The sequence below is a fragment of the Equus quagga genome, chromosome 21 (genome assembly GCF_021613505.1).
Source record: "Equus quagga isolate Etosha38 chromosome 21, UCLA_HA_Equagga_1.0, whole genome shotgun sequence".
Taxonomy (NCBI): Eukaryota; Metazoa; Chordata; class Mammalia; order Perissodactyla; family Equidae; genus Equus; species Equus quagga.
The window spans coordinates 24,116,147-24,142,965 of NC_060287.1; positions in this window are offsets into that span (position 1 = coordinate 24,116,147).

Sequence of the window (26,819 nt, forward strand, 5' to 3'; positions counted from 1 at the left end):
ATTGCTATCAGTTTTGGCCTTGATTATTACAAGTTATACATCAACACTTTTTAAAAATGGTCGTTATTAATGTGCCATTTATAGCCAGGGAGTGTACAGTGAGATGGGAAAACAAGAGAGTGGGCACCTGCTCAATAAATATTTGTTTAATCAATGTGTCTGCATATCTTCTACAATGTATCTTGAGAAAACCCCCAGATTTTTTGGTTGTTCTTCACTGTGAAATGACTAAGAAAAACAAAAGGAAATACCTCTCCCCCTCACCTTTTATTTGTCTTGTTGTGGGGAAAATAAATTCTGACTCAGTTTTATGGTTTCATTGTTACGTTAGTGAGAGATGAACGACTTTCAGTCTAGACAAAGGTAAATTAGTCAGCAGGTAATGTGGGCTTGAAATGGGACAGATTGACAATAGATAATGTTTTAATGACAAAAACATCTTGCACTGTTGAGTCAATAGGTACTTTCAAACATTCCACCCCGAGCTTAAGTGTTTAATTTCTGCATCGTCAATTCTTTTTTACCACAATGATTCCTCCTCTCTTCGTGGTGTCTGGTCTTTTGTCTATCCAGACATTTGCTCCGTCTGTTTTAATATAATCATGGCTGGAGAGAAATGAAAACTAGTTTAAAAGAGGTTTTCTTATGTACCCAAATTGTTATTGAATTTCTATGCAAAAGCTTTAACAATAAACCTTAACAATAAAGTCAAGATAATGTGTTTTATCTCCGTTAACCATTTTTTCTACAACCGGATATTTCTACAGTTTCCAAACAGCACCTAAAAGGTGACACAAGAATAATGGGGCACTAATTTAACTGTTCTCATGTTAGATTGTACTTCTTATCTAAATGTGATTATTATAGTGAAATTTAATATATTTTATTAAAACATACATATATATAGTAAGAGAAAATAAAAAGCAGCAGACAGGATTGGTGACATTTTGATAGACATATCGAAAGGAGATTGCATGGACAAAATTATGCAGAATAAACAGTAAAGGGAGAGGGATATAAAGTGAGAAAGTAAGCACGAAGATTTGGACAGTGAACCAGTTATGGTTGTCCAGGTCTTCTTTTTCAGTTCCCTTTTCCAGATCGTCTTCCTCTAGCCAATCTTTTTTCATTTTTATTTCAATTCAAATAGCACATTTTCATGGTTAAATCTAAAAATATAAACCTCTCTGTGCCGTGTGAAATGAATCTCTGTCCCTCTGCGGACTCCCAAACAGATCCTCTATGGCACTTCCTCATGTATCCCAGCCAGTCTTACCTAAAGACGTTAGGTCTTACCAAGACCTAAAAACTAGGCTTTGTCTCTCATTTCATACTTCTTCCCCATTATCTTCTCCATGCTCATAAGTTTACAACTTAAACATTCAGATGATTCCTAAATTTTTATATCTAGCTCACATAATCCAACTTTCTACTAGACTTGTCCAGTTGGATATCTTGAAGTCACCACACACTCAGGAAGTCCAAAACTACACTGATGATCATCATTCCTAAACCTGGATCCCTCCAGGGCGGGGTTCCCTATTGTCATGAATGGTATCGTGTAGAGCTAAAAGCCGGACATTATCCCTGACATCACCTTCTCACTCATCCCCATATCCAATCAATCGCCAGTCCTACTGATTTTACCTTCTAAATTTAGCTTTAATTCATGCACTGCTCTTTATCTGCGCCATGAGCACCATTTGAACCCAAAGTAGTCTCATCTGATACTGCTTCATTGGTTTCCTAAAAGGTCTACCCACATCCTCTCTGCTCCCCTTTAATCTTCTGCTGTGCACAGCTGCCTGAGGAAGACCTTAGAATTTGATCAGATGATGTCACTCCTTTGCATAAGGAATTCTTCATTGCCCTTGGCAATAAAACAAACAAACAAAAGGTTAAAACAGCTTAGAAAGAGCTGTAGGATCTGGCTTCTTGGTAACTCTCCAACCTTATTTGCAAACTCTCCTTTTCTGAGCTCTAGGCCCAGGTCTTTCAATTCCCAACTATTCTGTTTGTCCTGCTTCATGACCTTGCCCAATTTCTGTTCTTTGCCTGGAAGGTTTAACTCATGCTCATTCTTCTTCACATCTTCAAGCAATATTCTTAGCTGAAATAGTCACTGTATTTCTCTTTTATAGCAATCATCACAGTTTGTAACTATATACCTATTTACTCTCTAATACATTCCATGGGACAATAATTTCAATGAGACAAGACTATAAAGTCTACTGGTTAAACAGCATGGATTCTGGAGACAGGGAATAAGTTCAAATGCAGGCTCTAGTACATAACCACGACCAGTTCCTTAATGCTAATAGATCCTTACGTTTTCATCTGAAGTATCTTAGAATTTTTTTCAGAAATAACTGAGTTTGCGCTAAATGGCTAGAATAGTACACGACACAGAGTTAATAACATATCAATTTTAGCTATTGTTATTTGTTTTTGCTTATCATTGTTTCTCTAACACCGAGCAGAGTACCTGGATGTAATAGGTGGTTAATGAATTTGAGTTTATGTTACTAACAAGGGGGACTGGTCTGTGATTATAACAATGAAAGAAAAAGCCTGGATAAAATTATCTATGAAAAGGATGAATAAAATCACTACTTACAAAGAAATCTAAAAAGACTTTGTGGATAAAATATGAATCAAAAAAGGGAGTTTAAGGATTTCTTGACTAGAAAAGTAGCCTTTGGTCTTTGACAAGAGGATACATTTAGAAGGTTTGCTTTGGTTTCGGAGAGAAGAACTAAGATAAAACTGATTTGGAGCTCAGTGATTTTGAAATGGCTTTGAGAAATCCAAATTGAAATGTGTGAATGCCTTCTGAAGCTGTGGGATAAAGTGATGAGAAAAGTTCAAGATTGATGACCAAGAGCATAAAGGTTTAACTGAAGTCAGAGGAATTTGTGTTGTGGTGGCAACTCCTAACTGTCCACGGAAGTCCTTGCCTCCTTTCTTCAACAGTAATAGAATGGGAGCTGGGCACATGGTTGCCTTGCTAGACTCCGTTTTTCTGCCTTCCTTCAGTTCGCCCTTCTGTTGGTAAAAACTTATTAATACAGATCCTCCGTGTTCTCTCTTCTTCCATCCTGTTGACCGTTCCTGTTGACTGCCCAGTTTAGATCCTACATTGAGGTTTTAGGGATGGAAGAGACACAAAACGAAAGGGATGTATAGTGATGGTTGATGAATCACTTGATTCACTCAGCAAAAATCACTATGCTTCTCCTGAACTTCTACATAAGAAAGAGAAATAAATTCTCTCTTTTTTTTAAGTTGCTGAATTTGGAACTTTTTTGTTATACTACATTGGTCTTGCCTATTAACACTAAGAGGGGAAGTATATATATATATATATATATATATAAATGGTTTTCTGGCTCTAAGATTTATTGGCAATGTGACCTGGGATAATTTACATAATCTCTTTGATTATATTTTCTATAAGTAGAGACAGTGATAATTGTCAGAGAGTTATTGTTTAGAGGAATTTGAGCAAGTGAGCATTAAATTATAGTAGTTATTATTATTATTGTTCATCTATTTCTACTTCTGTTCTTTCTTCTTAAAGAAAATGTAAAGTGCATATGTTAATTATGAACCTGCTAATTCTTTTGATCATTACATGGCCTGCCATTTACTTTTCAATCAAGTTGTGCCAAAGATGCAGTGTATTCAGGGAAAAAAATGTTCATGTGATCCAGAGAGTTGGTTTCTCTCCTGAATTCAATATTCTCATTATCATCTTTTACATTGGAGGTGAGCTTTCATTTAAAAGTTTAAAACTCAAGAATGCCATTTATGTTATATTTAAAATGTATTTCTCTTTAACTAACGTAAAATATTGGAAAAAATAAATATTATAAACAAGTAACTTGAGTTTGCAAACTAATGAAGGTAAAGTTCAGCATAGCCCATTTCCATATTTACGATAATAATTATACTTAATTTTCATGTAGAAAATATTAATTGCATTGTGAATGATAATTTTTAGGAGGATCTGCAACAAAAATAGGAAGTCATAATTTTTTTCTGAGTTGAGCTTGGTACACTTTATATGTTAAATTGTAGTTTTTAGGTCATTAAGAGTAGGTTCTTATGTCATCTTGAATAAATTGAAGGGCATATTACATTCAAAATTCATTTGAAATATAAATTTATTGAAAAGTGACAAGGCATTGATAGGATTTTTTCATTTTTTTTCTTTTGGTACTAACATACAGCCTCATTTTTTTTTCGCTCAGAAGAGAATTTTCTCCTAACTAAAGGAGCAACATGTTAGGATGTATCAAATATTAGAGATAGTTCTAAGGAATTCTCTAATGTGGAGAGGAAATAATTAGAAATTGTAAGGCTTCAATTTACAAATTGTTTAAATACAATATCTCTACAATAAGTGGTACTAATCTTGACCATTACCATAGTACTCGGAAAACTGTGAGCGAGGTGGTGAATGGCTTGGTTTTATTTAGCTTGGCTTAAGTCAAGATTAAAACAGTGATGATTTAGGAAAACACTGAGAAAATGGGCTTGTATTTTGATGACAGTTCTCAGTGAAATCTACTCAGGTATCTATGAAGAACCAATGAAAGCCACTACTTCAAACAAAGAATCATAAATCATAGTGATCTTTAAAAGACTGAAAATGTTTCTAAACTTAAGAAAGAAGGCAGAGAAGGGTTCAAAAACAATGTGTCAAATGTATGCAAGTTTTGATAAAAATGAGGGCTGAATTTAATGTAATTCCCCTGGGGTTGTAAAACATAAAACAGATGTATACTAGGATTTTCTGTTTTAGTGATGTTTATAAACATCAGGCATTACTGAAAAGATAAAGACCTCTTTTACAAAATACGAAATAAATATGGAGACCTCCAGTTTCTTGTTCTACGTGTAAGGAACTTGGAGTCGTCACTCCATTCTAACAAGTAAAAAGCTGGACAGACTGAAACATCAACAACTCTTCTTGGATCCATAAGAAAGGAGAGGACATATGGCAAACCACTGCCCCCAAGATTGGAGGAACAGGGAACCAGAGGGAATCATGGCTTCTCAGAGAAGAGATGCTTGAGCAGAAATGACCTCGAGAACTTGTCCCGGGAAGGAAAACCTGAACTGTAATTGACAAATTGCTGGAGGCTCAGTATGGACAACTCAGAGAGTCAAAAACTCCAGGGGAACCCAGGCATAGGGGAGCTCCCAGAATATTGTTAGATTTACCTCCAGGAGCTCACGCAGGTTCCCACAGTAAATATTGGAGAAAAAGTCTCTCCTGTTTCTCGTAGGGAGAGGGGGACAGGAACTGTTTTGAAATATGCCAGAGCACTCAAGTCTTAGCAAGACCTGCCCTCAGGGGAAACTAGTTAACCTGAGCCTAAACTGCTAGCATATTATCTGAGCCTAAGTGACCTGGGGAAAGGAAATACTCAACTCCAGCCATCCACTCTAGCCATCTACCCCACTCTAGCCATCATGTCTCACAGGGGGGAGAAAAAAACTGAAATTCTTGTGCAGTTCACAGTCCAAGAAAATATGTCATTTAAGAGGGTGTCAATGCCACTTTTGCCACTAAAATCTTGGGGAATGTTGGGCATGTCACTTAACCTTTCTGAGTTAGTTTCTTCATTTGTTAGGGGAGATATTTAGATTTGCTGTCACTAAAAGGAAAAGTATGAAGGCTGTGGATCAGCCACTTAAAATCAAAACAGATACTCAGTTATTAATTCTTCTCTTTTTCTGTTCAAGGTTTCAGAAGCCATCAATAACACACTCTATAAATGTTATACATCATTTTTCAGAAATTCGTAATAGATATCCAAGAGAATAATCTGAAACTGCATTCGCTCATTTTTTCACTAACATGAAATATACGTGTCTATAGTCAGTTCTGTTTCAAATTTACTTTTTGAATGTGAGCTAAATGAATATAAAATTTTGTTGCTGTCACAGTTTTGTGAGTTATTGATTATCACAAGATGAGGCAAGACTACTCATTGACGTTATTTCAAGCTAAAGCCAAAGAATGAGAGCTGGCTAGTGCAGTATTTTTTGTGGTTTTTCTTTCTTGCTTTATCAGGAAAATGACTCTTCCCTTTATGTATAATAAATTAGCTTGGCAAAATTTAAGATATGATTAAACATATTAAAATATTATGTTTTTGGTGTGGTGGTCTTAGAGGAGGCTTCTGATTTCCAGCAAGTACATTTTATTACTGATATTTTCTGATAAACGCCAAATATCGACAAATAATTGTATAAAACAGAAAACATCAAAAAATATATTTAAATCCTTCGAAGACTTTTCACATTAGTGCAGTATGTTTTAGCAAGACCAGTTACTATGTAGCAAAAAGATATGATGGATTCCTCGTGTTGTGTTCCATTTTGCCAGTAGAGTCAAGCAATTGCCAAGACCACTTTGGTGGGCTTATGAAGGGTAATATCCACAGTCCCCACCCACAGTGAATCATTCCATGGTGAGGCTCATGAAGGGTGGAGAAAGTCTCAGTGTTCTGAGGCTTTTTGAAGGAAAACATACTATAAAAGTGCGAGTCTGTTGTCCTACTGACAATACTGAATTTGCAAGGATTCAGCAACACGTGGTTACGACATCTTGAACTCATTATTGGAAACTCGAAAAAATTAGTATAGTTTCTGCTACATAGGGTTGTTTTAAAATTATCATGAAATATATGGTTGTCTGTTTTTGTACTCCCTTTTGATTTTAGTGACCTTTTTAAGTGGTTTAGAAGAGAAGGCATGTGTTCTATTTTACAGTAGGAGTGTAAACTTCCTAAGGGCTCTATACCCTATGACCTTTATATGTTCTGAAATTCCATCAAGGAAAATGTCGTTGAGGGAAAACTGTCAACTGCACATATCCTTTCCCTTTTTGTTTCTTTTATTCTGTTTTCTGTGTGTGTGTGTGCATATATATATACACACACATACAGTCATTCACCACATAATGATGTTTTGGTGAATGATGGCCAGCATATACAACAGTGGCCCCTTAAGGTTGGTACCATATAGCCTAGGTGTGTAGTAGGCTATACCATCTATGTTTGTGTAAGTACTCTCTGTGATGTTTGCACAGTGACAAAATTGCCTAACAATGTGTCTCTCAGAACATATCCCCATTGTTAGGTGACACGATTGTATGTACGTGTGTGTATATATACATACGCATATATGCCATTTCTGCTAAAAATTAGAAATAGTGTGATAATTTCCCCCCCTAAGTTGTTACTCTTAAGCAAAATAGTATGAGAGAGATGAATTCATTTTAACATCAAGACAATTTAAATTTTGCTCCTTAGTGGCATGGGACAGAAATGTTAATTAGTTTGGAAGATTAAGATACTTATTAGAGCAGGGGTTCACCTTCATTAACTTATTGAGAATTGGAGTAAAGTGATTTAAATATTACAGATGCCAATATTACCACAATCCTGTACATTGAAATAGTATGTTGTGTGGGGTTATCTTATAGCATCATATTAAAAGAAATGGGACTTCCACTCTCAAGCAAGAGGGAGTAACATGAACCAGATTTACACTCCTGCATGAAACCATCAAAATACAGGTAAATTTTAGACACAATTATGGTTTTCAAGGCACTGGACATGATGTTATTAAGGACAGCAATCGTTGAAAGACAGGAAAAAATTAGGTGAGCCTTATAATTGCCCCAGCCACAAGGTAGGGAGAGGGAACATAGGCAAGTCTGGTGGACTCCCTGACTTCAGGAGAAAGAAATGAGAGTACAGGGGTCCCAAAGTGAGGGGTCTGTAGGACTAAATACTGAGAGGAGATTGCTGGAGAGAGAGGGAACATTGCAGTGTCACAGAGGTTCGGCCTCAATTACTCATCTGGATATGAATCAGAACATGAAGGGAAGAACTTCCCTGAGGCCAAGAAAAGAACCACATGAAGAGATTAGAGTTAACAGTGCTGGGTACTCACAAAAGGCTAGGAATAGTGCTTGTCCCTGGTAGATACACCAGAAGAACTCATGAACAGGGGTTATTTGGCGGGTGCTCAGAAGGAAATTGCTTCAGTAGTGGGGAGTGTTTACTCCTAGTCTGATCACTATTCCAGTTCTGCCTAAGAAAATACTTAAAAGAAAAACTTGAAAAGATCAAACTGTTTCCAAGTAACTCAGTTGCATCCCCAAATAAAGCTGAATTGATTTATCAGACCAGAAAAATGCTCAACAAATGCAAGGCAAAATGAATAATATCTGGGGTCCCCTCAAAGATTATTAGCCATACAGAGAATCAGAAAATTCAACCTACTATGAGAAGAAAAATAAATAATTAAAACTTACCTGAACTGGCATAGATGTTAGAATTAACAAAGACATTCAAATAATTATTTTAACTGTATTCTATGTGCATAAAAACTTAAATGGAGACATAGAAGATATTTTTAGAAACCTGTATCAGACTTTTAGAGATCAAAATTAAGTCTACAATGAAAGTTACACTGAATTTGATAGCAGCAAATTAGCCCTTGCAGAAAAAAATATTAGTGAACTTGAAGGCATAGCGAATGTCCAAAATGAAACAGAGAAAAGAGAATAATAATAAAAAGATGAACAGAATATCAGTAAGCATGGGAAAATTTCAAGCAATGTAACATATATGTAAGTGGAGTTCCTAAGAGAGGAAAGAAAGTAGAGGAAGATATTTGGTGACATAATGAACAAAATGTTTCTAAACTTGATGAAAACTATTAATTCACAGATGTACAAATGTCTTTAAGCCGTCTTGACCAGAAAAATGAAGACTTTGCCAAGGAATACTATAACTAAATTTCTCAAAATCAGTGATAAAGAGAAAACCTTAAAAGCAATTAGACTTGGAGAAAACAAACAAACAAACAAACAAAAACAAGAACACGCGGTATGCACAAAAGAACAGAGATAAGAATGACAGCAGATTTCTCACTGGAAACAGTAAAATCGAGATGAGAATGGAGCAATATCTTCAAAGTATTAAAAGAAAATCCTGTCAATTTAGAATTCTATGTCTAGCAAAAACATCTTCCAAAAATAAAAGCAAAATAAAGAGGTCTTCAGATCTCTAAATGCTTAAATATTTACTCACTAGTGTAGTATACTACAAAAATGTTAAAATTTCTCCTTGAGGCGGGAAGAAAATAATACGAGGTACAAATCTGTATGCACAAAGGAAAGAAGAACTGAAATGGTACTACAAAGACAAATATATAGGAAATGGTTTTATTATTTACATATCTTTAAAAGATAATTGAATGTGTAAACTAAAAATAATATCAATATTGTATAAATAATATTGATAATATTGATAATATCAATATTGTGTAAATAATATCAATATTGTGTAATGGTTTTATTATTTACATATCTTTAAAAGATAGTTGAATGTGTAAACTAAAAATAATATCAATATTGTGTGGGGTTTGAGAAATATGCAGAAATAAAATCTATAACAAAAATATCACAAAATTTGGCAGGAGAGAAATGGAAATATACTACTGTAAGTTTTGTATGATATATGAGAAGTATTATAATATTGCTTAAAGTAGATAGCTATAAGGTAAAGGCCTATAATATAAAACCTAAAGCAACCAATAAAATAACAAAAGAATGAATTATAGCTACTCAGTGAACAAAACAGAATTGTGAAAATATATAATTAATCCAAAAACAGTAGGGAAAAAGGAACAAAGAAGAGATGGACTAAGAGAAGACATAGAAAGACAAAAAATTTAATCATAAGCATATGAATAATCACATTAAATCTAAATAACTCAGTTAAAAGATAGTCATTGTCAGTTTGTACACAAAAGCAAGACCCAACTACATACTGCCTAAATGAAATACACTTTAATTATAAAGAAATGAACAGGTTAAAAGTAAAAACATATGAAGAGATACAACATACTAACACTAATTTAAAGAAAGCTGGTATAGGGGTATTAATACCAGATAAACTAGATTTCAGAGCAATAAATATTATTAAGGATACAAAGGAATTTCATAGTGAAAAAGAGGTGAGTAATCAAGAAAGTAATTCTAAATATTAATCTACCTAAAAATAAAACTTCGAAACACAGAAAACCAAAACTGATAGAAATGCAATTAGAAATGGACGAATCTATATTTATGGTTAAAGATGTCAATATTCCCTCTCAATGTCTGTAGCCGCCCCTGACACAGGAAGGGTTAATAATCACTGGAAAAAGCTTGCCAACAAACTGTGACCCGGAGGTGAGAAGGCCGGTTAGCCAATGAGGGATAAGACCCCCAGGGGGAGGCAACCTAAGACAGGCTTCAGCCGCCTGGGGGCACAGATGGAGAAACGATAGCGATAGCAGGAGCAGGAGGGGCCGTTGCCTAAGAGACCTTGCCTGCCCTGAGATAAAAATATACAAGCACAGCAATAACATGATAATATCAAAACAGAGGCCAAGAGAGGGCTCCTTGAGAAATCACTAAGAATTCTTGGCATTTGCTAATTACTTCATCCAGAACACCTGTGTATGTTTAACAGCTGTAAGCTATGTATATATTGAAACGCTGGTTATAATAAACTCAGTGGCCATCAGCCCTCTCCGCATCTATCCTATGTGTACATTGGATTGTGACACCGACAATGCCTGATAGAATAAATAAAGAGACAACCATTAAAGATATACTAGACTCGAACAAGACTTTCAATCAATGTGGCCTGGTTAACATTTATAGAAGAACGAGCTAGAGGAGATTACCTGTTCTTTTCTAGTGTACAACATTTACCAAGATAGTCTTTGTTATGGGCAACAAAACCAGTCCCAGTAAATTTACAGGTATTCAAGCAATGTAATATGAACACATGAAATTGAAGGAAAACACATATTGTTCTCTAAACATGATGAAATTAAAATAGAAATCAATAGCAGAAATATAGCTGTAAAATCCTCAAATATTTGGAAACTAAATTGCTCACTTTTTTTTTTTTCCTTAGGAAGATTAGCCCTCAGCTAACATCTGCTGCCAATCCTCCTCTTCTTGCTGAGGAAGACGGCCCAGAGCTAACATCCGTGCCCATGTTCCTCCACTTTATATGTGGGACACCTGCCACAGCATAGCTTGACAAGCAATACGTAGTTCCGTACCCGGGATCTGAACTGGTAAACTCTCGGCCACCGAAGTGGAACATGCAAACTTAACTGCTGTGCCACCAGGCTGGCTATAAATTGCCCACTTTTAAATAGTCATGAGTTAAATAGTAAATCAAAAGAGAAATTGGAAAATATTTAAAATTGAATGAAAATGAAAATTTAGTGCAGCAGAATTTGGGGAAAAAACACTGAAGTAGTATTTGGGAAATTATTTTCCTAATATAAATATTTATATTACTACATAACATCTAAATGTAAACTCATATTAGGAAAAAAAATCAATGACCTCAGTATCCACTTTAAGAAACTAGAGAAAGAAGGAAACTGTAATTTAAAGTAAGCAAAGAATAAAAATTATACAGAACAGAGCAGAAATCAATGAAATAGAAAACAGTAAAATGGTAGAGAGAATTAATGACACCAAAAACTGGGTTTTTGAGAAGATCAATAAATTCAAAGACTTTAGCGAAATAGATGAGGGGAAAAACCTAGAAGACACAAAATACAGTTATCAGAAATGAGAAAAGTCAAATTTCTATAGACTTTAGAGATAGCAAAGGATAATAAATGATTATCAATAATTTTATGCCAATGAATTTAAAAGTTAGATAAAATAGACAAAGTCATTGAAAGACACAAACTACCAAAGCTCATTCAAGATGAAATAGCTAAACTAAATAGCCTATGTGTATTTAAAAAATTGAGTTTGTAATTAGAAGCTTCTCACAAAGAAAATTCCATACTCAGAGGTTTCACTGGTGAGCTCCACCAAATATTTAAGGAAGAAATAAACATAATTCAACAAAAACTCTTGCAGAATTTTGAAAAGGATGGAATACTTTTCAACTCATCCTAAGCTGGCATTATCCTCATAACAGCACCAGACTAAGACACCACAAGAAAAGAAAGCTACAGATGATTATCCCTCATTAATTGAGATGCAAATATTCTAAAAAAACAAAATTAGCAAGTTGAATCTATTAATATGCAAACTCTTGTTATATCATGACCAACTGAATTTTACTTCAAATTACAAAGATGGCTTGACATACAAAAATCAATCAATGTGAGTTATTATATTAAGAAACTAAAAACAATGAAGCCATATGATTATCTTAATAAACGTAGAAAAATCACTTGCCAAAATACAATATCCATTCTTGTTAAAAACTCTTAACAAACGAGGAATAGAAGGGAACTTCCTCAGGCTCATAAAAGATATATACGCAAAACCTATAGCAAACTTCACGCTTAATAATTAGACTAGATGCTCTTGCCACATCTCTACAATGTTATAATGGAGATTCTACCCTGCACAAAAAGATAAGAAAAGGAAATGAAAAGAATTCAAATGGACAGGAAGAATGAAAACTGCCTTTATTTTCAGATGACAAGATTTTCTGTTTAAAAAAACCAAAGAAATCTATAAAAAGGCTACTGGAGCTGAGTGATTTTAGTTAAGATTGAAGAATACAAGATCAGTATTTGTAAGACTGAAAAATTCAAGATCAATACATATATAAATTGCTTATATATTGGTGACAATCAAAAATGAAATTTAAAAATACCATTAAAATATGATAAAAATCTAAAACTTAGGGAGGAATGTAACACAAATGAGAAAGACCTGTACATTAAAAAACTATGAAACATTGCTGAGGTTAGCTCAAGGAAACCTAAATAAATTGGGAGATATACATGTTTTTCATGTCTCAGAAAACTCAATATTGTTAAGATGTCAGTTTTTCCCAAAATGATCTACAGACGCAGTACAATTCCAGTCAAAAGCCCAGAAGGAAATTTTGGAGAAACTGGCAATCTGATTCTAAAGTTCAAAAGGAAAATGCTAAGGACCTAGGATAGTCAAAACAACTTTGAAGAAGAACAAAAACGGAGACTAGCACTATCTGATTTCCAAACTTAATACAAATCTACACTAATCAAGACACTTGGGTAGTGACTTAAAGAGAGAAGAATAAATCAACGGAACAGAATAAAGAATCCAGAAATAAACCCACACAAAGACGGGCAAAAATGCGAACACACACAGACAGACAATTCAGTGGAGAAAGTTTTCTTTTTTTAACAAGCATTATTGAACAAATTTAAATCAATGTTAGTTTGATGGGGCTGCCATAACAAAGTATCACAAAGTGGGTGCCATAAACCACAGAAATTTATTTCCTGCCCATTCTGGAGGATAGAAGTCCAAGATTAATTTGTGGACAGGGTTGGTTTCTTCTGAGACCGCTCTGCTTAACCTGCAGAAGGCTCTCTTCTTCCAGTGTCTTCACGTGGCCTTCTGTGTCTGAAGTATGTGTGCATGTGTGTGTGTCTGGGTCTTAATTCCCTCTTCCTAAAAGGACATTAGTCCTATTGGATTAGGTCCTACCCTAATGAGCCCGTTCCTCTTTAATTGCCTCTTTAAACACACTATCTCCAAATACAGTCACATTCTGAGGTACTAGGGGTTAGGAATTCAACATATGAATTTTGTGGGGATGCTATTCAGGCCATAACAATATCTATATGTAAACAAATGAACTTCAATCCATATCTCAAGATATGTCCTCAGAAAGATTTGCATGCCAATGTTCAAGCAGCATTGTTCATAATTTCCCCAAACTGGAAATAACCTAAATGCCCTTCGCCAAGTGAATGGAGACACAAAATTTGTTAAATTCATAGGATGGAATATTATTCATGAATAAAAGGGAAGGAACTGCTGATACATGATACATTGTAACCGACAGAAAACAATTATGCCAAGTGACAGAAGCCAGACACAAAATATCACATATCTTATGATTCTATTTATGCTAAATGTCCATAAAAAGCAAATTTATAGAACAGAAACAAGATAGTAGGTTGCCTGGAGCTGAGGGTGGGAACAGGGGTGAACTAAATGAATATGAGAGATCTTGGGGGGGGTGTTGAAAATGCTCTGAAATTGATTTATGTTGATAGTTGCATCAGCTTGGTAATGTTTCTAAAAATCATAGAAACATACACCTGAAATGGGTGAACTTTATGGTATGCAAAATGTGTCTCAATAAAGTTGTTTAAAACACATTCATTCAAGATGGATCATAGACCTAAATGTAAAACCTAATACTATAAAAATTCAAAAGCAAAACATAGAAGATTTTTGTGGCTTTGGATTAGGCAAATATTTCTTAGATACAAAACCAAAAAAAATGATCCAAAAAAGAAATTTTGATGAACTATATTTCAAAATCAAAGTTAAATCTTCTGCTCTTTGAAGGAGACTCTTAAGGAATGAAAAGACAATCTACAGACTGGAAGAAAATATTTGAAAAGTTTGCATCTGGATAAAAGATTTGTATCAGACTATAAAGCACTGTCAAAGTGCAATAATAAGGATACCAGACAAATTTAAATTTAAAAATGGGCATAAATTTAAGTCTATTAGCCATTAGGGAAATGCAAATTGAACCACAATGAGATACTACTACATGCCCATTAAAATGGTCAAATTTAAAAAGACTGGTCATATCAAGTATTGGAGGAACTGGAACACTCATACACTGCTGGTGGAAATGTCAAACGGTACAATTATTTTGGAAAACTGGTTGTTTCTTTTAAAGAAGTATACATGTGGCTACTTTATGATCCAGTTGTCTCACTCCTGGATATTTGCCCAAGGGAAATGAAAGTATATGTTTCTACAAAAGATTGTGTTTGAGCAGATTTATTTGTAGTAGCTAAAAATTGGAAACAATCAAACTGATGAATGGATAAACAAATTGTGGTATATCTTTACAATGTTTTCTACCATCTTTACTATTCAGAAAGCAAAAGAAATGAACCATTGATACTGTTAACAACATAAATGGATCTCAAAATATGCTGAGTGAAAGGAGTCATATAAACCAAAGAAGGAGAGAATATGCTGTATGATTCCATTTTTGGAAAATTTAGTCTAATCAAGAATAACGGAAAGCAGATAAATGAATGCCTGGGTTGGGAGGGGTGAAGGCAAGGGTCACGGGGTAACATGTAGGTGATGAATAGGTCCACTATGTTGATTTTGGATGGTGTATTAGTCAGGGTTCTCCAGAAAAGCAGAACCAAGGACCAAGAACAAACAGGATGAGTGTGTGTGTGTATAAGAGGAGATTGATTATATAGTGATATATATTTAATACATTTTTATAATTGGCTCAGGTGATTATGGAGGCTGAGAAGACCCACAAACTGCTTTCTACAAGCTGGAGACTCAGAAAAGCTGGTTGTGTAATTCAGTCCAAGTCTGAAGGCCTGAGAAAGAGGAGCTCCAATGCCCGATGTCCAAGGGCAGGAAAGATGAATGTCCCTACTCAAACAGAAAGCAAATTCACTCTTCCTCTGTTTTGTTCTTCTCAGGCCCTCAGTGGACTGGATAATGTCCACCCGCATTGGCGAGAGCAATCTTCTTTATAAGTCTACCAATTCGAATGCTATTCTCTTTCAGAAACACGCTCACAGACACATCCAGAAATGTTATTTTACCAGCTATCCGGGCATCCCTAGCTATGTCAAGTTGACACATAAAATTAACCATCACAGATGGTTTCATGAGTGTATAATACATTAAATGTATGAAATTGCACACTTTAAATATATAGTTTATTGTATGTCATTTATATCCCATTACATCTGCTAAAAGTCATACAGTGAAAAATCTAGATGTGAGATATTAAGTAAAAAACATAAACGGGATACCAGTTGCCATCTTTATGTGGATGACCAATGTATTAGTCATTCATGTATATATTCCATGTATGTATATATACAATCTATATAGTCAATGTATATATGTTTAGCAATGCAAAACATTCAAACACAAAGCAAAACAAAATATCCATTTCAGGGTTTTTCCCCGTTTTTAACAGAAAGTTATATTACACTCATTCTGTGCCAGTCGCCATACTTAATGCATATAAAACATAAAATTATTGGAGCCTTAGGGCTGTCCTATGAGATTTCCTAACCACATGATTGAAAATCCTTTCGAGTGGTCCTCTCCACCAGCTACCACTACCACCTCATGATATCAAATAGTCACATCTTTCAAATTTTATTAAAACCCAATATTATATCATGATACTAAACATTTTTATTCTCTTCTGAAACATCTACTATAATAATAGTCTATTCGAATTTTAGAGAAATGAATTCCCAATTGAATGCCATTTTTAAAAAGGCGTTTGCTCACATGGAATGTTCAGAAGCATACATACTGGTTATTTGCATTTTTCAAATAAACTCAGAATATTTTTATCTAATTTCCATTTGACTTTCTATTAGACAGTCAAAAAAATTTCAATACATTGTATGGATTTAATTTTTTAAATGATTCTGTGTTTTGGGGTTAGGTCTCAAACGGATCGAGTTGTCTGCTTAATTTTATAGATCAAGGTAAAAATTCAATTAACAATACATTAACAATAAACTGGATAAAAATGACATTCATTGAATGTAAACATAATGTAATATCATGCAGCTCTATTGTTTGGCTTCACATTTAATCCCTCTGTGTCAAGGGAGATAGATAGGAACCTAATTCCTCTCTTTGTGCTCAAGACAATGCAGTTCTCTATCCCTGGGGATTCTGAGCAGCTCTGCCTTGTGCTGTGTGTGGTGCGACTCATCAGAAAGAGGCAGAATGAATAAAGTTGGGGAGGATTCTTAAGAGTGAGCAATCTTTCTCTACCACACAGGGACTGCTTTCAAGTTACTTTGCCCCCTGTAACTCAGTTTCCCTGTCATCAGTTAAAAAGAGTTAATACCTCTTTTTTCACCGACTCATTACCAGAATTCAATAAAATAACATACTCATTCATTTTAAAGTAATAACTGAACTGTGTGTTAAGAGGATTAAAGGAAGGATGAGATGAGCCGGTCCTGTTTTGAAATTCAAATTCTAGTAGGGAATACAGAGTGACAGACAGAAAAAAATGAATCAAAATTCAAAGCAGTTTAGATGGAATTCATGCTCTAAGGAAACAGAATCCTGTGCCAGCAGGGACTGGCAGCAAAGACTAACTTAGAAATGCAAAATTTAGGGCACATTGTAAACAACTGTATTAAAAAAGATATTAAACAATTGAGTAAAACAAGATGATGTTAATTGCTCCTTTAGAATACCTACATCCTTTGCTCTTACCTTTATTCTAGAATTTTAACACTTGCTTGTACTTTTCTAATTTGTGCTATGTCTAATATCCTGTGTAACCTCTAGCGTTTTTGAAATATTTGTAATGGCTACCCTAAGGCCTATCTCATAAGAGATATTCAGCAACTGATTTTTTTGAAGGACTGCATGAAAGACTAAATGAAGGATTACATATCTGTGCTTCCAAATTTGTTGTAGACCTTTGGAGAAGCTAGTGTCATTCAGGGATAAAGGCTCTAAGGATTTATGGAATTGTGGGAGGACTTTTTCTCAAGGCCTGCAAGGAGGAATTTAACAGAGTATCGGAATAGCTTTAGCAAGTGCAGATGCCCGAAACAAACAGGGGGCCAAAATCCACGTACATCAGTTGTGCTTGGTGACTAGACAGAGGGCATCAAGAAGACGTAGCCTAAAAACTCACTGGGAGTTTCTATTTTTCTTTCTTCTCTTCCTTATTTCCTTCCTTCCTTCCTTCTTGCTTCCTTCTTTCCTTCCTCTCTTTTTCCCTCCTTTCCTTCCTTCTTCTGAACTTCTATTTTGCATTGAGTTTGTGGTTTAAATTGCCATGAATATCCGTCTTAAAGCAAAATAACATGCTCTATAATATCCCAGAAAAGCATAGTGAATTGGATCTCTTCTCAAACAGAATTTTGTTTCTTTATTCAACATTTAAAATATTCTTTGATCCATCACTTGGAAACATCTCAGTTCCTTCAGTTACTGGTATACTTACTGCATCTCTACTCTCTTTGGGTGGACTATATTAAAAAGGATTAGATTTTACATTTATGCATTCATTGATTTATTTTTTAAATAAATAGGAGCTGAATTTCATATATATCAGGCCACTTTGTGAAAGGCGTTGGGAAAAGAATTATGAATTCAAGATAGTTTATGTCCCTAAGAATCTTGATGGTTAATATATAGGACAGGTACTTAGATGGGTACCGGGAACAAAAATTTGGAGCAGTGGTCATGGAAGCACAGAAAAGGCGGTGGGTGACTCCATCTTGAGGTAGGAATTAGGAGAGTGGATCTTGCCTGGAAAGATTTGAGGAGAAGAAAGTGGTTGAGCTGAAAATTAAGAGTTTTTACCAGATGCAGGAAGGTTGAGGGAGAGAAACCAGGGAGGAAGAAAAGCATTACAAAAGACAGAGATGTAAGAGAGGAGGAGAAGTTTCAGGGACCAGAGTGCAGGGTATTAGATGGGACAGTCGTGCTCATTGAGGCCCCCCCAGAGCAGGTGGAGAATAGATCACAAATGGCCCTGCATGCCATGCTAAAGGATTTGCAATTTATATTGCATGCATCGGATAGCCACTGAAGAACTATAAGTAAGGGAAGAAAATTGGGTTCCAGAATGAGCTGTGTGGCACGTGAAGATAAATTTAAGGCATGGCCAGAAAGGAACCAGAAAAACATGCATAATGGCTATTTTGTTAATCCGGGCAAAAACTATGATGGCCTGGTGTAAGATAACAACAGTGGGAATGGAGAGTAAGGGCTGGATTTGAGATGTATTGAGAATATAGAATCAACAGGTTGGATTGGATGGGCAGTTGGAGATTGGGGAACTGGTGAGGAATAGAAGGGAGTCGAGGATGACTCCTGCATTCCTGATTTATGAAAAATCATATGCATCATTTATACAAATTTATACATCAGTATAAATGTATAAAGTAGAAACACGCATTGGATTTATGTCATTTTATTAAGGAATTCTTGCTTTTTTCAGCCCACTCTTTGTACCAAGATACTCATTGCACTAATTGAAAAAGTCTAAAGCAGAAGAAATACATATTAAGGTTTCAAAATATTCACATTAAAATTGCAGGCAAATTGATCTCTGAATATATAATATCCTATTATGATAATTATCTTGTTCTGGCCTAGAGTCATTCTCTATCTAAATTCTGAAATACCAGCTGTTATTTTTCTAACGAACTTTATATACTACTACCATGAATGTTAGAAAACTTAGCTTTGGTTACTGAGTTGATATAAAATACATTCGAATGTAATTTCCATGGGTTTGAAGACTGTTTACCACTATATTCTCAGCATTAAGCGCAGGGCTTTAAGGTCAGCCTTTGTGGCCTAGTGGTTAAGTTTGGCATGCTCCACTTCGGCAGCCCAGGTTCGGTTCCTGGGCATGGGCATGCCATGCTGTAGCAGCCACTCACAGACCAAAAAAAGAGGAAGATCAGCAGCAGATGTTAGCTCAGGGTGAGTCTTCCTCAGGAAAAAAAAAGCACAGGGCTTCACACACTGTAAGCACTCAATCTTGTTGATTGAATGAAGAACAAATGAATGAATGAAAGAATTATATACCAACAAACACATTGCTTCAAAATGCCAATCAGTTGCTCAATTTGTTGAGAAATATTTAATAGTAAAATTTCTTTATGAGAATGTGATAATAGCAGAAGCATTTCAATTGAATTTGGTTTTTCCAGCTACCAATTCCCCACTCTCTGAAATGCAATCTACATCATGCCTGTAACCTGGTATTCTTTATTGACCAAATATAAATATGTTTTCAAAAATTGTTTGGAGATGACCCAATGGGTAAGCATTCAGAATTACTTTAGATAGAACTCCTTTTAAGAAATGTATGTATTAAACTTAGATAGCACATTTCCTCCTTTATTTTGTCCTGTCACCCCATGGGCTGTTGCCTGGCAGGATCCCAAAGCAATTCCAAACTCCAGCATCCAGAATTTTATGAGAAACTTACCTAGGACAAAGGCTGCTTGTGTTTGTTTCAATGATCACTTTCTTTCACGGTCTGGCACATAAAAGATGGAGACTTTTCTCCCTCTTTTCCTGAATAATGGATTCTAAAAACGTATTAGACATCTCCAACATAATATAAACCTAGAGAGTATGTGGTGGAATATCTTAGGAATGCCCTGCCAATAAACACAAAGAATTAATCAGCCCATACATTTGTTTTAATAGCCTACCCACCCCATTCCCATGAGACACGGCAATAGTGAAATTAATTCATCCAACATTCTTTAATACTTGCCAGATAAGAATGGCTCCCTTGCCCCCACTTTAGTGACAGGTTGATAGTTGCATTTTGGAAATGTGTGTCCAGATCCAAGAGCTTGGGTTCAGTGCAATTTACTTACTTGGGAGATTTTTGGCAGGAAGTGCTATACCCATACCTGGCAGGAGGAGAGAGGCTGGGGGACTTTCCTTCTTTGTAAGTTGTACTTAATTCAATCTGAAGGAAAATAACTGCAGAGCATACATGAGATGGAATATATACAGAGTCTACAAGGGAGGAAAATATAACTGGGGTTAAAATTAGCTTCACCCCACTTCATTTAAGGTGGAGTCTCATTATCCTCTCTATCTTGAGAACATATTCTCCTAACATTTTAGCTACTTCCTAGGGACTCTCCTTATATTTGAACTGTCTTCATTGTAGCCCCAAGTGCAGGCTTACACCTCCCATTTTGTCTGCTTTTTTGATGCTGTGAATCCTGCGTTCAAATACAGGCCCATGGAGCTCCTCATACTACTTCTCTGCATCGCTTCGGAGATGTTCTCTTGCACAGCAGGAGAAGACTTACCTGCACCCCCTCCTGCTCTGGAATGTATATCTTTCTCTCAGGATGGCCTTTGACATCTAATTTAGGGATGTGTCCACATCTACTGTGCATTTCTGACAAAAACAGACGTAGGTGGTTCTTTCTGCTCCTGGCTTTGTATTGTCTACTTTTACCACATCTAATTGTACCATCCATTCTACTAAAGTAAGTCAGCCTTTCATAGGCTGACCAGTATAAGACATAGCCCAGTGCCAGAGGCCACTCGAAAGAGAACCTCCCGGAGTCGGTCCAGTGGTACAGTGGGTAAGTTCTCAAGTTCTGCTTCAGTGGCCTGGGGTTCACCTGTTCAGATCCCCCGTGCGGACATGCCACCACTTGGTAAGCCATGCCATGGTACGTGTCCCACATATAAAGTAGAGGAAGATGGGTACAGATGTTAGCTCAGGGCCAGTCTTCCTCAGCAAAAAGAGGAGGGTTGGCAGCAATTAGCTCAGGGCTAATCTTCCTCAAAACAAAAAAAAAAGAGAGAGAGAGAACGAACCTCCATAAAGTGAGCAACTCAACCAGCCTGCATGGAACACTAGATCTACAGAAAATCTGAACATTTAAGGTCAAGATATCCATTTAGGAAATATTTAATAAGATAGATAGAGGTGAAAATGTAAGAGGACTAGGCATTTTTTTAAAAAGATTTAACTATCTATTAACACCAGAATGCTTCAAGATCATAGTAATGATAGATAAAAGCTGACATGTAAAAGGCAGAGCCATAAAAAAAAGGACGTAAATATCTTTGGAGACCAGAAATGATAGAGAAATTATTTCAGAAAAGAACTGAATCTAGAGGTCTGTTGGGATCTGGGTGGAGAAACAGGCTGAACCAGCTAAAAAATCACATTGTCTTTCTGATCACATTGTCTGTCATCCTTCATTTAGGCTTCCCATTCAGTTGGTAACAGGATGGCTGCAGTGGTTCCTGGCATCACACTCATATTCACAAAGGACTATATTTAGAGGACTAAGAGGGTCTCTCTTTCCTAGGTCTCCTGCTTAGAGGAAGAAAATCTTCCTTAGAGGCCTCCAGGCTGACTTCCCCCTGTATCCTATTGGCCAGAATTATGTCACATTCCTACTCCTTGCTGGATCACTGACAAGGAAGAGGGAATTATCACGGCTGGAATAGAACAATCATCTGGTGCAATGTGGATATTTAGGAGGAGCCCACCAAAAATAGCCACCACAATCCATCCCTTCTAAACCATCATGTCAAAAATGCTAATGTAAAAATGAAACATACTTCATCTCTTCTCAAATAGAAGCAACTCAAAGTCTTCTCTATGTTTGAATTCAGTATTTGGGGGGATGTGTAATTCCCCTAAGATCCTTGCTTAAGTTTTCATGTCCTATATTAGGACTCAGCAAAATATAGCCCTCAGGTCAAGTCTGGACTGCTGCCAGTTCTTGTATGGCCCATGGGCTAATTGTACTTTTTGTAATTTTAAATGATTACATTTTAAACAATTATATGTAACTACATAAAATCTACTCTGTTTTTCTCTTGGTCCAGTAGCCTAAAATACGTACTATGTTGTCCCTGCAGAAAATGTTTGCCAACCTGTGTTGTACTTGACTTTGGACTAAAAGATCAGTTATCTACTCCAACACAACCAATACACAATGACAAATCTTTTTTGTGTGTGTGTGAGGAAGATTCACCCTGAGCTAACATCTGCTGCCAATCCTCCTCTTTTTTGCTTGACGAAGATCAGCCCTGAGCTAACATCTGTGCCAGTGTTCTTCCATTTTGTATGTGGGATGCCTCCACAGCATGGCTGATGAGTGGAGTAGATCTGCACCTGGGATGCGAACCTGTGAACCGTGGACCACCGAAGCAAAGCAAGAAGAACTTTAACCACTCAGCCACAGAGCTGGCCCCCAATGGCAAAACCTTTTTCAAATGTGGTTCTAAAAAGAGTCTGATTGTTAATTCCCTAAGGTAATAATCTTGTACGAATTTTATTCCCATATCAGCCCTTGTGAGGTTGCTGGCCCATGCTCCTTGGAACATCTTGCCCGTGCTTCCTTTCTCTATGTGACCTTACAAGAAGCCCACATAAAATGAGGTCACCAGAGCATGTCTCCACCCTATTAAATTTAGAAAAGCCTAACATGACTTCCAAGAGCTGGTCATCTTTCTTGCTCTAGAACAAAGCTTGCTGTTCTGATGGCTTCTCTCCTTTTCTTTCTATCTGAGAGAAACAAAGAGAAAGAAGATGTGATTCTTTTTCAAGGATCAGCACTTTATCCCCGAGAAAATGTCAAGATTATAGGCTAGATCCTTAGGAGAAGTTAATGTTTGTTATTTGTTTATGCATGTCTGAATCTCAGTTTCCTGATGGAAAAATGAGAATTGCAATATCTACTTCTCAAGTTCATGTTTTTTTTTCTTTAAATAACTATATGAAAAATGTACCCATTTTTTCTTTAGTTATCTCCCACGGGAAGCTTGGTATACATTCAATTGCCCAGTGATTGGCAGTAACATAATCTGATTCTAACAATTTACAAGTTTGAGAAGAGAACGTTTTTCCCTTCTGATTTCTGTATGTCCTTATTCAGAAAGTGAGTTTGTGGAAAACATTATTTTAAAGTAAAGACAGAATTTCTAACTAAATTATCTGGCTCCCAATCACTTCTAAGATGAGTTTAACCTTCCAGGGCTAGAAATCTCATTTTTTTTATTGGTTCCAAGTGCCTAAGGAGATGTGAAGAACTGGATGACTAATACTTTTTTCAGTTATATCATTTTAAACTATTTTGAAAAGACAGACACATGTAACGCATTTTCAGAGATGCTCTTTATTTTAAATCTTGAATAAAATTTTACTGATGTCTGTGGTGTGGTTTTAAGCCATTCATGCATGAATAATTAGTTAGGTCATTGGCTTTAAGGGAGCTTATTTCTTATAGTCAGAAAACCACACAAAACAACTTGCTGTACACATGAAAATATTAATGAGGAGAGAAAAGGTATTTTTAAAGGTTGGCTCTGATTAATGTAGGACACACAATCAAGTGTCATGAATTGTTTTTAAAATATAATCATGGTAGAGCTTGCCATTACTACTTTTTTAATAATTTCATCTGATTTATTTTCCATTTCATATCATTACAATATCTCATTTTCAGTCTTGTGATACAGATGTGTCGATGAAAATAATCCATAACCAATCTATAAATGAAAATTTGGGTGAGTTTATTCTGAGCTGAAATCTGAGGATTATAACCCGGGAGAGTCTTTCCACAAAGGAACAGAGCACTCGAAAGAAGTGGGTATATACAGGGTGGTTATATACCCTCAAAGAGTATGTTTCACATATGATTGAAATGTCCCGTTTACAGTAGTCACGAGGCTGCTCTGTCGGCACAGCGATTGATGGAAACAGCAGATAGGCCTGCTGTCTCAGTGAACCCCTCAGGCTGGCAGGTCTGTTGCCTCGAGCTGGGAGGTCACAGATGAGCGCTGCAATCAGTTCCCAGCCTAAAGAAAGATGCTTAATCTTTAAGGAGATGCCAACGTTGGGAGGGGGAGGGAAGTTGCACCTTTATCTCAAAATGTCTAAGCAGATATACAATGCATGCTCAATGGCCACAGTAAGGCCCTTTTGGAAAAACAAAGTCAAGCCAAATTAGGTTTATACCAAATGGCTTCCTCATATACTCCAATACATCCTATTGCTTGCCATTTTTATTTGTCAGATGTTATTTTACATGTTGTCTCTGATTTTTACAAATTATATATGAGAAGAGCCGTCACAGAATTAGAAAACTGGAGAGAGAGGAAAATTCTAATCCAGGAAGTCTCCTATAAATTGAATGTTATTGGGCATTTTCAAGTAAGTATGAAGTTGACACTTGATTTTATAATTTAAAGGAAGAAATATCTTTCTTATTCTACTTACTACTTTATTTATTATATATCAATCATGATAATTTTCTCTTTTAAAAAATTACTGTTGTTACTTATATTTTAGTAAACCTACGACAGAACAGTTTTTGCTTTCTTGAAATTACTGCTACTTGATCTTTTAAAAATTTTATTGTTAGGTCCCCTTTTTGATAATCTATCTAGGATTTTTACACTGATAACCATATGTGAGATGGGCCTTCTTTCTTTTGAAGATCTGTTAAATGTATGGGGGCTATTAGATCTGGGTTCCCAGAAGTCAACCAGGAGATGCATGTTCATATGCAAGCGCTCCTAGCAGAATCCAGTAAGGAGTCAGGGAAGAAGAAGAAATTGAGCCAAGGTAAGAAGTTTTTGTCAAATTCCCAGCCTCAGTCCAATCCCACCAGGAGCTCCGAGTATAAATGACACAGTGGCATTTGCCTTTCCTCAGGGGAGTGGGGCTCGCTTTTCTTCCAGGACCGATCAGCTATTGGTTATGGGGCTGCCTAGAGGGGACTCAGGGAAGGTAAACTTCTAGGCATTTCTGGCCCTAAGAGATCCAATAGCTCTGGGGGAGTCCTCTAGAGAATGTTCTGGAAGCCCTCTGTTAGAGATACACACACAAAGACTGGTGTAAGTATCCCAGGGAATCTAGGGGGAATACCAACAGAATCCAATTCGGGGATAAATCCTAAAAGAGAGGTCGACATGTACCTTCAGGCTGGCCAGTCTAACGCATGCTTCTTAAATAGCAAGAATTAATTTGGCCCAGGGCAAGTAAATTTGATCACCAAACAGTTTGGGTCCACTTTCGGAAGTTAACCTCTAGGATTGAGTGTATTCCCTCTGCATTTAGCAAAACTGTACTTCCCCGAGCCACAGATTTTATGTTAATAGAATTGTTTCAGGAAATTCCAAACATGAAAGAGATGCTAAAATAAGAGTGTATAAAGCTATCAATTTCACATGTGAAAATGAGATTTGGAGAAGTTGTTTAAAAATAATGCTAATTATCTCAGTTTTTTTTTTGGTTTGTTCATTATTAGCTCAAATATTTTGACACAGATGCAGCCGTGGAATTTCTGTGATGTTTTATAGAAGGAATTAAATTTATTTAAGCACAGGCATTTTAAGATCTCTAAAATTAGGAGGAGGAAGACATTTTTTAAAAACTATGAAAGCACGTATCAATGCCAACGTGCAATAAATAAATATGGTTTCTATTTTGCAGTCTAGCAGTGTGTTCAGAGGTTTGGTGTTAACTCTGCAGTTTTTTAACGATGACGCCAAGCAGTAGGTATCAAAAAAATGGTGAATATTCAACATGTATTTAATTTTGGATTGTTGTGTTAAATGCATTTATGTATGTGAAAGACTTAGTGGAATATTGACCAGAGTTTAGTTTCACTTCATAGGACTTTCTTTCCCTCTGTCTTCCTACTTTAATTATATTAGCATTACTAGTTCATGGCTAACATTATTCAATTTAAAAGAGCCCTTTCCCCATAACTCTGTCTCAAGTACCTTTTGGTATTATATGCACAATAACATGCATTACCTAAAATCGTCTGATGCACAAGAATGTCATAAATTTGCAATAACTTGATCATTTTTAGCTAGAGGGCTATAATTCTTAAAGGGACTATATAATTCAAAGAGGATGTTTTCATTTCTTAACTTGAGTTGTTCGCCTAAAATTTTAGGCTGATGTCCCGGAGTCAGCCTGGCCACTGCTCTGGACTGATACCAGCAGCTTCTGGAGGACCACCACCCCCTGGGCTACCTACACGTAGTCTTTCCTGTTCAGCTTTCCTATGCTGAGACACATCCTCCACCGGGCACCTGCCTGTACACCTAGGTAGTGATGTGAGGCGAACTTGAAGGTTTCTCATGCTGGTTCCGTGTTCCTCTCTCATTCTTCTTACCTCCCTCTATTGTTTCACGTGCTTTGTGGATTACCTTGACTGTTAAG